Raw genomic sequence first — 15,711 nt, 5'->3', positions numbered from 1 at the left:
GTGGAAGCAAAAATGACCACACACAAATATTCAGCTCAAAAAAGGAAAAAAGAACAAGCAGAGCATCCCTTGTGAGGGCCACTTATGTGGGAACTCTGTGATGAAAGTAATACTAGATGTCAGTCACGCCTTGGTCTAAGAATCTCCAGAGGAAGCATCCCTCCCGCATTTTTCATAATGGGTGTAAACAGAAGCCTGCTCTGCACAGTTTGGATGCCTACACAGTAAGTACCCAAGTTGTCTATACTGCCATCAGTGCTCCTGGCAAACTGAGCTACTTGCTACACTCACTACTATGGTTCCTGCATTACTAATTCAGACATCTACATTTATATGCCAGACCTAGGCAGCATACTTCCCACACTTTCTAACACCCAACATTAATACCTATGTGTGTATATATACATATATACACACACACTTCTGCATTAATTCACTATCTTCATTTGCAGAAGCAGGAGTAGACAGACCTCCACGCACTGTAAGAGCACACTGTAGTATGCTACACCAACAGTCAATCAATCTCAGCAATCTCTAGCTGCAGGGAAAGAGAAATAGTCTCTCCTCATCTCCCGAATAATTACACATCAGTCTGCGCTCACTACTAAGTGACATTTCTTACCCACCTTGGGCACAGCTCCCCTGAGTTCCAAGCTATTTCACCATGAGAAAAAATAAAATCTAAAAATAAATGGAGCAAAGGGAATGGGTTGGCTTCTGTCTTCATTAGGACTTCCTGCTCCAGCCTCCTCAATTAGCAGAATGTAGATGGAGTACAGAAGTAAAAGCTAGATCAGTCAGTCTCACGTCCCTGGAGTGTCAATACAGTTCAGCTTGAATTTCCCTTTGGTGTTTTCTTCCAGCAGTCGAACTGTGATGTCCTGGCATGTATGGATTTCTTCTTCTCTTGCACTTTCATTCAACTTTGCTAAAACGAGGTGAGTACGAGTGAGTAACTGTTAATTCTTGTTACAGAGTCTAAGGGTAGGGCAGAAGAGCCAATTATCAATGGTGTAGATGGCTCGCTGGGAAAAAAAAAAAAAAAAAAAACAAAGAAACAAAAAAAAAAAAAAACACTGTAAAATCAAAGACCACTCTACCCCTAGACAAGAATTCAAGGCAGCAATCTCAGGCACCTTCTCTCTTCCCAACGCTCCAGCAGGTAAGGGAAGGCACGCTGCCACGCCACTGCTGAGCCTCACGGGATGGAGTTCGAGCATCACACAAGTATCCCGCAGCAACTGATAATTTCACGCGTGTGCCTTGCCCCTGAGATCTGTTTTCATTCCCCATTTCATTTTTAAATACTGATGAATAGTACAGCTTAGTACCTACTGAAGGTGAATTAATCGCCTTTTCTCTAGATGCGCATCCAAGAACTTGTGCTGTTGATGGTTCCTCTCCCTTCCCTCCTGCTATTGCCACACTTCACTCCAAAGCTGCTGAGAGACTGGTTGCACAGGCAGCTCCTCTCCCCTTCCTTCTCGCCACCCACACGCTTTGCTTCAAATACTATTAATATGAACGTTAAGAAACTTAGGAATAACCAGTATGTATTCCAGGTCTCATGCTCATGCTTGTTTAATATATCTTGTTATATTTAAGCCTCAAAGGATAAGATATGATACATGTTGTAACAAATCCTTCCTGAGCACATTCTCACATCTTCGGTAGATGATCACTGCGCTTACAACACTGAATCTTAATCTACACAAGTCATCAATGAACTACACACGAGATTTTTTAGACTACTGGAAACAGTTATGCCAGCACTGACCAAAGTACAAAGAAATTCTTGTTTTGATATTTTGATCATTTTAAATAATCAGCAGCTTCAACGCATTATTTGCTTTTGAATAGGAAAGATGATAGAAAACACACCCTTTTTATCTTGCAACTTCAAAAACAAGGACTATATAAATATTTAGTGACTGATCAGTACACCCTGAATTAGAAGCGAGACTATCACAATTAATATTACCCAGATGTCAGCAGCGCCAGAAACCAATAATACTGAAAGCCAAGGAAATGGCAATAGCAAAGTCCAAGCCAAATGTCCTCATTACAACCCTTTTTCACAGACTTAAGACAGAAAAGTTTCAGGCTTTCTAGTGCACCTAGCTGCTGAGAAAGCTCAGCAGGTACCCTACAAAGGAAGTTTCAGAAGACAGAGCTAGAACAGTCCGGACCCTGGTTACATCCCAGGACATGGACCTATCATAAAGGTGGTGAATCTCCCAAAATCCCTTTGGGGAGATCTTCCTTGGGAATTGTGAACATGGAAAGGGACTACCCAGCCTGACAGCACACAAGTGCATTCGAGACTTTGGTGATAAACAGGAAAGTTGGTGTTAGCTAGTTGGAACTAGCTTTTGGAAATGCACAAGAAAAAAAACAACTTCAGAACGTGCTGTATGGCTCTGAAAGAATTAGCTTGCAGTCAGCTCAAAGATGGATTTCATACACTGCCCCATTCTGTGCTGTACACCAGAGCCAACTTGTCACTTCAGCCGCTGACAAATCCTCAAAGATAAAGTTGCTAAGTCACCCTCGCTTTGTAGCGCGACAGTCATACCCCGTCATCTGCCACCAATAGTGAACAGGATTAGCCTATGGTGTCCGACCCAAAGATATGCAAAATAAGCAGAGAGAAGGAAATACAGCTGCACAAGATGTTGTTCAGCGCTAGTTTAAATTCAAGTGACTTCACTGTGAACAGATTTAGGTCAAAGCTGAGCACCCATGCTTAGGCTAGGCACCCTACCTCTTACTAAGGAAGAGAGCAGGTAGGGTGCACTGCGTTCACCTCTGAGGCAAAGATGACATCCCTTAAAAAAAAAAAAAAAGGCACATACACCCATGTATATTACACATATATATAAATAGATATCTATGTACATATACACATATATACACACACAAATTTAAGTAGGACAAATTTAAATCTGTCACTTCTCCATCTGTGGTCCAAAAGCAGCCAAAGGAAGGAAAGAACTGACCTCTTCCCAACCCTGTCGAAGGGCAGGCCCAGTCTTTAGTAGGGCAGAGGTAGCTAAAGTATAGCCATTAGCTTTAAAGCAAATATTGCCAATCAAATTCCAACAGCAGTTCTTAGCCCGAAGTCACGTGCTCTGTTACACAGCACTGCCACATCAAATGCATTTCTTCTTGTCCTGTCTAATGTAGTTTTCCACGCTGCTGGGACATCCCTGTTTTCTTTAAACTTTGCTTTAAAATAAAGACTCTTAAGGGCAAGGATATTTCCTTGATAGCTAATAGAAACTACTGATTATCTGTCAGCTTTCCATAAAAAAAAAAGAAAAACAATTTTATCACCGTGCAATCTAAAGGACTGTGGGCTATGAAGCAGTACAAATAGCTAAAGCAAAACAAAGGCATTTCCTGACATCATGCTGGACATCAGCTCAAAACAGAATTCAAAGAGCACCTACCATTCCAACTACATGTACGGTGGAGAGCGTGCAGGTCATGCACACAGCTGTCTGCTTTCAGCAGTAGCTTGAACAGTGTAATAGGAAAAGCTTTCTCAAAGTAAATGACAACAGTTGATTGTTAGTTATTACGAAACTCTGAATTCATGCAGAATGTAGGCGAGTGCACCCTAGTGTGTTTGCAGGACCTGGTCTACCAACTACATCAGCGAACCACAGGCAACTTTGCAAAGCAGATAAGCAAAACATCCCAAACAAACAACTCCCACAAAAACATAAGCTGAGTGAAGTAAAAAAGCTTAAAGGCATGAACAACTCTTCCAAAAAGTGCATGATACCTTAACATCTTATCCTACAGCATACTGTACATTAGCCAGAGTTCTCAGTAACCTAAACTGTATTTTGGAAAAGCCATACCTGAAGGATGTGCGTGTTGCAGGGAGCAATGCACGTTCACCAGCATGTACACAATCCCATGAAAAATACATGTGGGCGAGGTAGCTATCTGGTCTGGCAAGTTTCAGTCCATAGCACGTTTATTTTCAAACAGTAAGTCCAACAACAGTAATTTCCAGAATTATCAGCAAATATTTAGCTACACAGAGCAACTTCACATTGAGTTTTGACTTAAAAAATTGTGGTTAGCTATTCAATGGGCAGCCTCAAACATTGCTTTCATCACAGAAAACGGATCTATACTGGCTTAATAAATACTTTAAGACCCCAGGACAACACGTGTGGCCTACATTTCCATTAGCCTCGAGTTGTGCACTGTATTACCACAGCCCAGTGAGAATAAATAAAATTAGCTGCGCCACTCTGAACAGAGCTCCTCCAGCACGGAGCCCTTCGCAGCTCGAGACACGAGGCCAGCCCTGCCCACCAGGAGGGCACGCACCGCTGCAGTACCAGCCAGCGCTCCTCTCCACCACCTTTGGCCTTCAGCCAGGCCTTACGAAGTCCAGCAACATTTACATCAAACCTCCATCCTGGTGAACCCGCTAAAATGAAAATCCATCTCGATATCCTTTATGTGTATATTCTATTAAGAGTGCATTTATCCTCGCTGGCTAAGGGAAGAAATGGAAGTGAATAGCAACGTTGCCATACATTACCGTCATTCAAGCTGGGATGTACAGCGCCCGGAAGCACTCTGAAAGCCTCAAATTTGCACTGCAGCAATGTTGCCACAGCGCAAAAAGATGCGAGTAAAGGATGTCAGTGAGCAGTAGTGAACAGCCAAAACGCAACCTGACTTACAGACCTTTAGCCCAGTAAAGGCATCCCTCCAGCTTCTTTCCACTCTCTTCTTGGCCAGGAAGAATTATGAGGGTAGGACAGCTGGGTATGTAACACACTGCTGCTCATCACTTTAATCAAGTATTTTTAATAAAAAACGTCTCAGAAAACCACATTCTGCTTTCCTCTTCAATTGCTGCCATTATGCCTCAAACGCATAAGCAAAAAGGCTCCCCAGAGGATAAGTCTCTGAACATCTGAACTAAAACAACAACAACCCCCCACATGCACAAAGTAACCATCGCACATTGCTCTGGAATATGGCACTGAGTTCCACTGGGAAAAGTATTTTCCTTCCCCCCAGAAAGAGGACAGTGACCTATCCACAGACAAGGGGCAAATGGTGATTGTAAAGGAAAACGAGACAAAAATAGCTTGCTCGATTTTTCTTGGTACATGGAAAATCCATTACAGACGTTTACACAGCAACAACGAAGCCTGACAAGTTAATGAGCTGCTGCATGGGGAGTCACAGGAGAGACGGCCCATCGCTCAGAAATTCCTATGCTGCACAAAAAACGAGTCATAAAGGTGACTGTAATTTGGCCAAACCAAAAATCACCAGTTCCATTTCTTTTAAGAATCAAGATATTTCAATAGCACTTCACTGTTTTTTTGTTTGGTCGTTTTTTGGTGCCTCTACACAACAACAAAAGAACACCACAACCAAACAGGCAAAACCCTCACAACTCTGAAGCGCTACTTGCAAAAAGGCAGCATCACTTGATTATACCAAAGCCCCAAGGCTTTATATATTCAAAGCCTGTTGAATATAAAGCCTGGTGTTTCTAAGCTGGCTTAGACGGCACTTGCAAAGTCAAACAGAAGCCCAGTGAGCATGCTGGGGCCAGAGGTGGGATCACTGTGAGCCCAGGGCTCTCCAGCCCAGCGGTGCCACTCCGCACTCGTAGAGCCATGGGAGGGCCTCAGCAGGACCCAGAGCTGTAAAGGTCTGTCCTCTTGTGAGGCAGGGATGTGGCAGAGCCCTGGCAGACACTGAGGCACAGGACGGTCGCCCAAGGTCATCCCCAGACAGCAGCAGGACACTGAGGCATATTAGCTACCAGGAAACCCACGCTTCTCTTCCCAATGCCAATTATAAAACTTCCCACTTGTTGTAAAGAGAACGTATGGCATCTGGCATTATTCTGTCAGCAGCCCCAAATAATGTAACAGCAATTTGATATTCACGCCCCTGACGGGCTGTTTTACTTACAGAAACAACATTAAAAATGTAGCATCCCTTGAAACAGCTCTGCAAGCTAGGCAGGTTTCAGCCGCAAGCATGAAGAGCAACTCTCCGGGGCTGGTTTCTCCCTGGGGGATAAGGTCTCTCCAAGGAGAAGACAGCTTATCAGGGATTGTTTCTGTCACCGAAGGCAAACGGAACGCTGTGAAAATATCAGCTACAACTTCAGCACGGAAGGGATGTAGCCAACGTCCAGCCAGTGACCGAAGCGACGGCCGGCCGTCTCCGCACACAGGACGCTTTCCCCCGTAGCACTCTGCGCTGCGAGTCCCGAACACAAAGAGGAGGAGAGGACTCGCTGGCAGCATGGAGGAGCCCCAGCAGCCTCCCCCGACACCCCAGCGCTCTCCGGAGGAACGAATGGGGCGAGCACAGCGCAGCCCCGCGGCCCGGGCACCGCTGCGGGGAGCCGCGCAGCCGGCAGCCTCGCCGGGAGTTTGCAGAAGTGAGATGAGGGCAAACCCGGGCAATGCCCTCCTTTATTGAAGCTCGAACCTCACGCACAAACTCAGGGCTGGCTCCTAGCTTTGCTGAGAAGCTAGCTTTGTATTTCGGATCCGTCCGAGCGGCTGCACCGAGGGCTGCTTTCTGCTGCCCCACAAAGCCCTGAGCAAGCCCTGCAAACACCAGCCTGCGGCGTCCTCGGGCGGGAGGGCTCGCGTTCAGCAGCGCAAAGACAAATAAACTCAGTTTATAGGAGACGTAAGTCTTTAGCTAATCCAGCGTCTAGCAATAATTCTCCTTCACGGCTCAGGAAAGTAATCTTTCTCAAAATGTTACGCCAGAAAACACTTCGGAAAGGCACTTCTCCGCCCAGCAGCACGGCTGGGAGAAGCACCCCATCCCCGGGCGCTCTCCGTGCCCCGAACCGCGGAACCGCCGCGCCCGGGAGGCCCCAAACTTACCGCCAGACACATCGGGGGCACGGCGAGGGAGGGCGAGCCCGGCGAGCACGGCACGGCACAGCGGGAGCGGAGCGCAGAAAGGGGAAGCGCCGCCGGGAGGCGGGGAGGGACGGGGCCGGGCGGGGGGGGACCGGGCACAGCCGGGCCGGGCGCTGCCGGAGCCGCGGCCCCGGCACGGAGGCGCCCCGGGGATTGGAGCCGGGGCTCGGCTCTGCTCCGCAGGGCCGGGCCGGGCCGCCCGGGAGCCCCGCCCGGTGCCCGGTGCCCGGGGAGGCGGCTGTCGGCCGCTACCGGCCCCCGAGCGCCGCCCGCCCGGCCGGCGGCAGCCTGAGGCGGCGCAGCCGGGGCGCGCCGTGCCCCCCCGCCACAGGCGACGCCGCCGAGCTCATGGCGGCGCCGGGCCGCGACTCCAAAGGGCCGGGGGAGCCGCCAAGGGAGGCGACGCCCCTTCCCCGGCCCGGCCCGGCCCCCGGGGCTGGCGGAGGGCCGGGGCCGGGGCCGAGTCGGCACCGGGCGCTGTCTTCGCCGTCCCGGGGCTGACGAGCCGCCGCCGGGGCTCCCGCTCCGCTGCCGGCTGCCAAGAGCCGAGGCGGGCTCGCAGGTGAGCTCCGAGCCCCAGGCACGGCCGGCGCTTCCATCCCTGCTCGGTAAGGGCGGCAGTGCTAACCTGGGACCCAGCGCTTTCTAATCCTGGTCAGCTCTGCTTCTGCAGCCTCCGGCGCCGGGAACGGCATGGCAGGTTCACAGGGATGCTGCGTTTTCCCTCGCACACCCAGCACCGGGTTCGGCGCCCCAGCCCTCTCCTTCAACCGCTGCCTCTCCTCGTGCCATCCCGCCCCAAAACGAGATTAATCACGGGGAGGGAAGCTGCGAAGATTAACCTCTCACAGAGACTTTACAGCGCTCCTTAAAGGTGACATAAAATAGCTGTCTTGTGTGGGATGAGACAGTAAAAGCTTACAGAGCTAAAGAACTTAGTTTTTCCCCATTCGTATTTCTCCTCAAGTTCTAGTACTCTGTCTATGCTCTGTACTTAACGAGGATGCAGAGGGCAAGAATATTTTACCCCAGCTTTCATGGTGATACTTACTTCTACGCTATTTTTGATTTACTTGAAGTCTTCAGACTTTAACAAGTTCAAGAAACTTGACAGGACAGGAGAAACACCCATGCCTACACCATAAAAAATGCTGAGGAGATTCTCTCAGTCCTTAGAGCTGCAAATTCTGTGAGCCTTCAGTCAAGATCCCCTCAGTGGAAGCTGTAGGTAAAATAACCATGTGCTTCACACGAGCGCCAGGGGCAGGAAAAGCACCGACAGGATGTGTTGGGATAACACCAACACATCCTGTATAACACCAACACATATATGTTGGTGTTGGATAACACCAACACATCCTGTATAACACCAACACATATATGTTGGTGTTGGATAACACCAACACATCCTGTACCTTAAACAGAAAAGAAGGGATGGACATGACTTTTCTGTATGTTCCAAAGTTCCTTAAGCCTAGGAAAGGCTTTCTACTGCTTCACATACCCTCAGGCAGTCGTGCTTTGGTTTACATACATGCGGTTGGAAATCTTGGAACATGTAGTCTTCGCTCTTCTTTCCTAGTGGTCAAGTTACTGAATTTAAATCCCACGCTTCTCTTGGATTTGAGCTAACAGCTACGCCATGGCTATCACATGGGAGAGAAGCCCGAGAACGGGCTATGTTTGTAAGGGGGGCAAGCCTGTGCCTTGACGAATGTTTTGCTTTCTTCTCCTCAGATTTTTACAGACTTATTTCTCTTAAACACTTCCTCAGTGCAGCAGTGTCTCCTAACACTTTTTTTGGCAGTTAGCAGTAAGTTTTTCAGCGTAAGATGGGATGCGGTCCTTCGCGTCTGTGCCAAGCTCAATGCAAAAAGCAAATTTGGAAAGTCTTTCTACATAGTTTGGAATACTAATTCTACAAAAGGAGATTAAAGAAATCACATTAGAAGTCAACCTTTGTATCTTTCCAGCTAGCTTTAGACACCTAGGTCTGAAAATTGAACAATGTAAAGATCAATCGGGCAGAACCGAGTTTGGGAACACACTTCATGTGCAAATGTGAAAACAATTGAGGGTGGAGAAAGTGTCATTTTGATTAATGAAGGCTAGAATGTGCTACTCGTATACAGACAAGAATGTATATATACACCTCTCTACAAGGTTCATTAAAACAATAGGAAATAATCACATTTTAAAATACTAACATGATTTTAAAAGCGTTAGAACACAGTATAGGCATGGCAGGTTCTTTTGAGCTGATCTCATACAGTAATGGGGAGGAGAAGAAGAGGCACAGGTTTGTATTAACAGCATTATGAACCTTCCAAGATAAACTCTGTGAAGCATAAAATCAACAAAATCAACCCTTTTGTGCAGTTCCTGGAGCTGTGCGGCACAAAGGACAGGATCCAGAGTGTGCCATAAACATCGTGCCTTACTGACATTACCCACACCTTCCACTTGTTTGATTTACCTCACAAAATAAAAATCACAGTCAGAAAGAAAAGCATAAGAATAATATACATGGCTGATTAAAGCTTAAGAATAATATGCATGATTTCCCAGAATGTCTGGAAACAGCACTGTGAGGTGGTGAGGTGCCGGTGAGGAACCTTTTGCCTCTCCTGTCTGCTTGGAATTGCTGGGCAGGCATTTCAGAGTAAAAGCTGGCCACTGCTGCCCAGGAATGAGTAAGTGCAGTTAATAAAAAAATAAAGTCCATTTAGATGAGAGAAAGCAACATTTTGCTTTCTCTTTATATCATACACGAGAATCACAATTTGAAGGTGTATCTTGGCATTGGAGCTTGGCATACAGACCACAAAGAGTGAACTGCCCAACTTTGCTCTTCCCATACACGCTTACCTTCATGTTGAGTTCCACTCCTACAGCATGGTTCACCATGCTTCATCCACCCTCAACTTCACCCAAAAATAATTAGGAAACATTTCCTACACACATATAATAACCACTGAGTCCTGACCCTACAATCTCACGAAATAACAAGCTGATTTACTGTGATTTTCTGGGTATTGCTACACTTGGGATGACAATGGCTGCTCCAGGTGCTGGCTCTGCCAACAGCCCAGCTCGCAGGTCAGGGCGGCCTTGCAGCACAGGCAGAGTGAGCTACAACAAAGGCACTGCTCCGTGTCACACATTTCAATATCCAAGTAGTTTTTCCTGTTTGGATGCAGGCCTAAATGCAGGTCAGGGTTTTAGGCAACCTCCAGAGAAGGGAAGAAGGGAGAGCTGAGCAAGGCCACACACACAGCGTTACCAGCAGAAGGAACAGCATGGGCAAAGGCCCTCTCTGAGTCCACAAGACAGCAAAAAGCACAGACCTGAGATTTATGAATTACAAAAACTGTTTCATTGCATCACATTTGCCATTTAAGATGCTTAAACAACCCATGATATTTCTAACAGCTCCTTAGGTATGGCAATACTAGAATCATCATTCTTACAATGGAGCAAAAGTTGAGAATTATGATGAATAACTGTTTTCACAGATTTTAGATATCCACATGAAAAGATGTTAGTCTGAGATCTGCACTCCTAGGTCATTGGGCAGAAGTTAGAATTTACTTCTCAGAGTACAACCTGGTACAACTACAACGATGAAAACCCACAGAGATTAGGAAATCAACACTTACATAAATGTATCTTTAGTTCAAAGATTCTAAATAGAGGATGAAGATTCTAAACAGAGGATAAAGATCCTGCATGCCCCATCTGAGAAATAAGGGTAACATTTAGAAACCCTTAACATTGCAAAAGTAGCTTATTTTAAAATGTCAAAAGTCAGTCTATCCAAAAGCAGAGCCACCTGTGCTCTCAAATGTATTTTCATAGATAACTGTATACCTCATATAGTCAAGTCTCTTTCCCAAACTCATCAGATTTAAAAAAAAAAAAAAAAAAAACCCTACTCTTAGACTACACAAGCATAATACTTGCAGGTAATAAGAAAGCAGCTTAATCCCCCCTCCCCCCCCCCCCCCTTTTTTTTTGTTCATGTATTATCTTCAGAGCTCATAGTCTCAAGGACTGTCTGAAGTAACTGATTTCTCTGCGGAGTTGGTATTCAAGTCTTTACATCATGTAAAATTTAGTTGGACATAGGCAGCCATAAGTTTCCATCAAAACAGAAGCAAGACAGTCAAAAGGAAGGTTTTTTCTTAAACAGTGATGACTACTTGTCCTGTGCCAGCTGTAAACAAGGTAGACACATTTCAGAAGACACAAAAGAATCAAGTGATAAACAATGGCAGTAGTTACAATAATGAGAACAATCCAAAATTCATTCTACTTACTTATTCCGGGTTGTGCAAGACCAAAAGGGCAAATTGCAGTGGTTAAATTCCAATGCAGAAGCAGCCTCTGAGAAGGATCTCTGAGGAGGCAGTTCCTGTTTGGGACATCGAGAGCCCACCTCCACCAGCTGCTGCAGGCCAGTACAAAGAGGTGGGTTCCTTGAACTTGCTTTGAAACTACATTGAACCCTTTAAAGTCATTGCAATGTCACAAACCCCAACTGAAACTGACTAGCAGCTAGTTTGCATCACTAAACTCTGGCACTGTAGTCTAAGCTTTGAAATCTACTAGTGCATGCAATCATATTTTGCACTAATTTTCAAGTGGTATTGCTGTATAGCACTTTCCAGAGTACGTTACAGCAAACACATGCAGCTATTAAAAAGTCCATTTGAAATCAAGCACAAAAATTTCAGTAGAAGAGATGGATATGGAGTCTGGGACAGTGGCTGTCACAGGAACATCTAAAACCAAGTTAGTATACAAGACTGCTGATGTTGCAGTACATAATGTGTTGTGTGTTTTGGTTTTTGCAAACGGATGAACTGAGGTCCAAGGGGCTCCTCAGTAGAGTCTCATCACTGCATCAGTATCATTTTAGCTTGATTTAAGCTGAATCATGACTGATCCAAACTCCCTGAGTTACTCCGTCACTGTGTATATGTTCTGCTACATCAGCAACTACATATGCAAAGGAAACTCAGCTCAGATGTTATTGATGCTTTTGATAATAGCTGTACTTGTCCGCTGAACCAGTCAAGTGAGAAAATAGGTCTATGGTCTCCTATGGGAAAAGCTTTGACCTTACAGTTAGCAAGAAGTAGCTGCGGTGATCTTTCTCTCCTATCTTTTAATGTTAATACAACATCCCGAAATAATTACTTATGGAAAACCAAAAGATGCATACTTTGGATCACAGGGAACTATAGAGTGCAGATCCATAGCATATTAGATATTATCTCAAATATTCACATATCTGTCATGAGGAGCTGATATAGGTAGATGTGTCACCCACATTTCCACATGATGCATGTCAGAAAATCTTGTATCTGTATCTCACACAATAACCACTTTTTCTAAAAACTTTCCACATTTAGTAACCACATTTTCTAAAACTTCTGGAAGCTATACCATATCAAAGACAGATTTATTCACATCTACCCTATATAAATACATTACTACTGTTACCCAGTATATTCTAGACATTCAACTTTGTTATATATTGCTAATATTCGTGAAATATTAGATGTATCTACAAGTTCTACTGTTTCTAAGTTGAAAAAAAAATCCTGTGTCAATTGCTACTTCCACAAAAACAACAGTTGTCTTGTTAGAAAAGTATCATGTTTTAGCAATGTGCCTCAGAGCTAGAAAATATTAACATTTATATATTTTTTCATCTTTTTTTTTTTTTTTTTTTAAATAGGCTACTGAACCCTTTGTCTTCCCAGCCCTGGAATACTTATTCAAAGATATCACTTAAGCTTGATTAATATCCATTTGGACTCTCTTTCTGCTCAGACTGATTACCAACATCTGAAACTCCAGGAAGCTCCATCTGAAACTCTTAGAATATGTCACATATTTCAGTTCCCTGACTTGAAGGGCAGAGGGGAGGGGAGAGAGCCTCAAAGGTTTTCAGCTATTGCAAATTTCTGGGAATACTCTTGCAACTGTGAAGTCTTTGTCTTGAAAGCATTTCATTTCAGTAAAATTACATCGCTAAGCATTCCAGGCATCACATATGGCCTGTGTGAATTCAAAACACACAGGCAAAAAGTCTGAGTTAATTGCTTAGGTGCAATAATTTAGACAACAGGATTTAAGAGAGATTCTGCTAATTATACCTTACTTTCTGGGTTTTGGTTTTTAACTTTGCTCTGCTTGTTTTCTCAGCAAACCCACTAAGCAGTTGTAATTTATTCAGCTTGTCCCCCACCCCCTTCGAGATTTACAATGATACATATCTTTGGCAGTTTTCCCCAGGAGATCTTTTGTTTCTTCAACTTGAAAACATCCATTCACATCAAAAGCAAAGTCAGTACAGTTTATTATCCATTAGACAATTTGAATATGATTCTTCTACTAAAGGCTGTGACTGCAGGCAACCATCTGGGGTCTGGACACACAAAAGGCTGTTCGTAAGGGTGCACGCACAAAAGCGCCATGGGGATATGGAAGTGTGTACCACACAAAGACACCCAGTTGTCTTTGGTTTCATGCTTTTTTGAGGGTTCCATAAGCATCTAATCAGAGAATTAAGCATCAGGGAGGCAGCCCTCAGATGGCGGACGTCAGCTCCAGCAAGGACAGATGGCGAACAAAGGTGAAAAGCACACAATGCGCACGGGCCAGTTTATAAAAGCAACCAGTTCCACTCCGCAGCGACAACGTGGTACAGATCTTGTGGCAGCGCATGTCGTGAAGTGAGAGTGTGTCCTTTTCTTTATGGCACTCTCACAGCTACAGGCCCACTTTCTAGTAACCCACGGTACACACAGACTCACCATTGATCTTCCCCCTGAAGCATTACCTATGCTAACCAGGACCACGCGCGGGTCCCTGCATAGGAAATCAACGCCTACTGCCATAGAGATACCAGCACGGCGTAATCGTCGGTCGGGGATGCACATCCCACTGGCTGCCTTTTAGAACAGAAACTCAAGGTCTGAGCAGACAAAGAAAATGACTTCATAACTTAACTCACACAAGATATACCTGAAAACCATTATTCACTTATTTTTCCATCTAATAAGTTACAATTGTTTTAAAAATAGGACGCATGAAGAAACAAGTTACTCTTGGACAGAGGTTTTCTGTATGGCAGTGTATACACAGTTTACGTGATACCAGATATACTATGGCATACATCCCACTGCTAACAAAACTCTGAAAGATTAAATGTACTTTTAGCTCATCTTGCACTTTTCCAAAGTTTCTGAAAAGAGGAGATAAGATAGTTTTATATTGCATTTAAACAGCAAAGATATAGTGACTCTCCTGGCAACAAAGCCCAAATATTTAAATAAAAAGCAGGATACCAGTAGAAAAACTGAAAAATAGCAAATTATAGGTTAATACAGACAAGCTTCAGTCTTCTGATATGGACACAATCCTTGCTGAATTTGTAAAACACTTTCACTACTGCAGTTGCTGTTGTCTAAGAAAAGAGTCCTTCCTTTTTCTGTTTGTAATATTTTCTCTTTAAAATAGAATGAAATTTAAAAATTCAGAGACTTGCATAAAGGTGTGTACAAAATAATCTTCTAATTTAAAAAAAAAAAAATCCATGGTCTGTCGTCCTGTTCCTGTTTGTATATAGACACACAAATGTGCACGCACACACTTAAATATATTTACATTCTTGAAAGACTTCTCTGGTTTTGCAGAACATTGCCCAGGCATGGACATGTTCAGCATCTTTGGGAAGGCTGTCAGTTGTTCACTTCAGACTCTCTGAAAACTGATCCATGAACAAATACTGGCTCTTTGAGGATTAGTCCATCTGCCTTCCAGATGGGGGAAAAGGTAGTGCAGTAGTAACAGCTGCTCAGACAAGTACAGCAGGTCACAGAGCAATAAGGAGGAAGGATAAAGCCAGGAGAGCTAATATTGAAGAAGCATGTGAATTATTTGCAGTTAGACTGAGATGAGCAAATCTAGAAACATCCCACTGCTGTATCAGTGCAGAGAAGACAATGCATATTTAGAGATGTAAAAATGTAATCAATCTAACCTATGTAATTTTATTTAGGAAAAGAGGGACAAGCTGTTCAGGACTAATATATAGTCCCATTTGTTACAACAAACAAAGCCATTTTGACGTAAAAAACTCTATACCTTGAGGCCCAACATTTCTTTTATATCTCTGTCACAGTACTCCAATCCTCAAAATTGAAAACGAACATGTGCACACAGCTGGAGGTGTGCTCTTTTTATTTTTTTCCTCCCATTTCCTTTCTCCAATTTTGGATAACATGAAGTCATAAGCTACATATTACTGTTCATACTGATGTAGATGAGAGCTAGGCAGGATCTCCTCTCCACCTATTTTACTTAGGAGTTATTACTAGTGTATATGTTGTCTCTCAGGTGAGCTCACTTCCCAAATTTTAGCGGGCATTTAGCTTGAGAGAAACACCATCATGCTTCAAACACCATCCTGCAAGCTGATTAATAGCCTGAGTTTCTTTGAATTCACTAGAGCTAAGGACATTTAATGTAGACTGAGGAGAGAGGAAAAAATAACATTTTTCTGTGCTGGACATTTAACAATGACTTCGTAAGCTCTAATTTTCTTAATTTTTGCCAGCTAATTAGATCAACACATGGTAACACAGCATTCCTACCTCCACGTGATTTCACCTCTAATTGATTTCTTCCTGGATGCCATGATCCAAACATTTTAACACAAGAACTGCTTGTTTGGAAAAAGTGCTGTCACACA

At 44.3% G+C, this 15,711-nt stretch overlaps 1 protein-coding gene across 11 annotated transcripts in view; it reads right to left on the bottom strand.

The window, feature by feature from the left end:
- Positions 1 to 7,277, bottom strand: part of SPSB4 (splA/ryanodine receptor domain and SOCS box containing 4) — a 341,175-nt gene extending 333,898 nt beyond the window's left edge. For 9 of the 11 annotated variants that reach the window (XM_067002451.1, XM_067002450.1, XM_067002449.1 and 6 more), the window contains exon 1: positions 6,906 to 7,263. The gene's annotated coding sequence lies outside the window, so the exon portion shown is untranslated. Of the gene's footprint in view, positions 1 to 5,967; positions 6,774 to 6,905 lie in introns of those variants that run through there. The other 2 variants (XM_067002458.1, XM_067002455.1) reach the window with 2 other exon arrangements.
- Between the last annotated feature and the right edge of the window lie 8,434 nt (positions 7,278 to 15,711).

The sequence above is a fragment of the Anser cygnoides genome, chromosome 9 (assembly GCF_040182565.1).
Source record: "Anser cygnoides isolate HZ-2024a breed goose chromosome 9, Taihu_goose_T2T_genome, whole genome shotgun sequence".
Taxonomy (NCBI): Eukaryota; Metazoa; Chordata; class Aves; order Anseriformes; family Anatidae; genus Anser; species Anser cygnoides.
The sequence above is the reverse complement of the archived record's forward strand: the minus strand, read 5'-3'. Positions and strand labels throughout refer to the sequence as shown.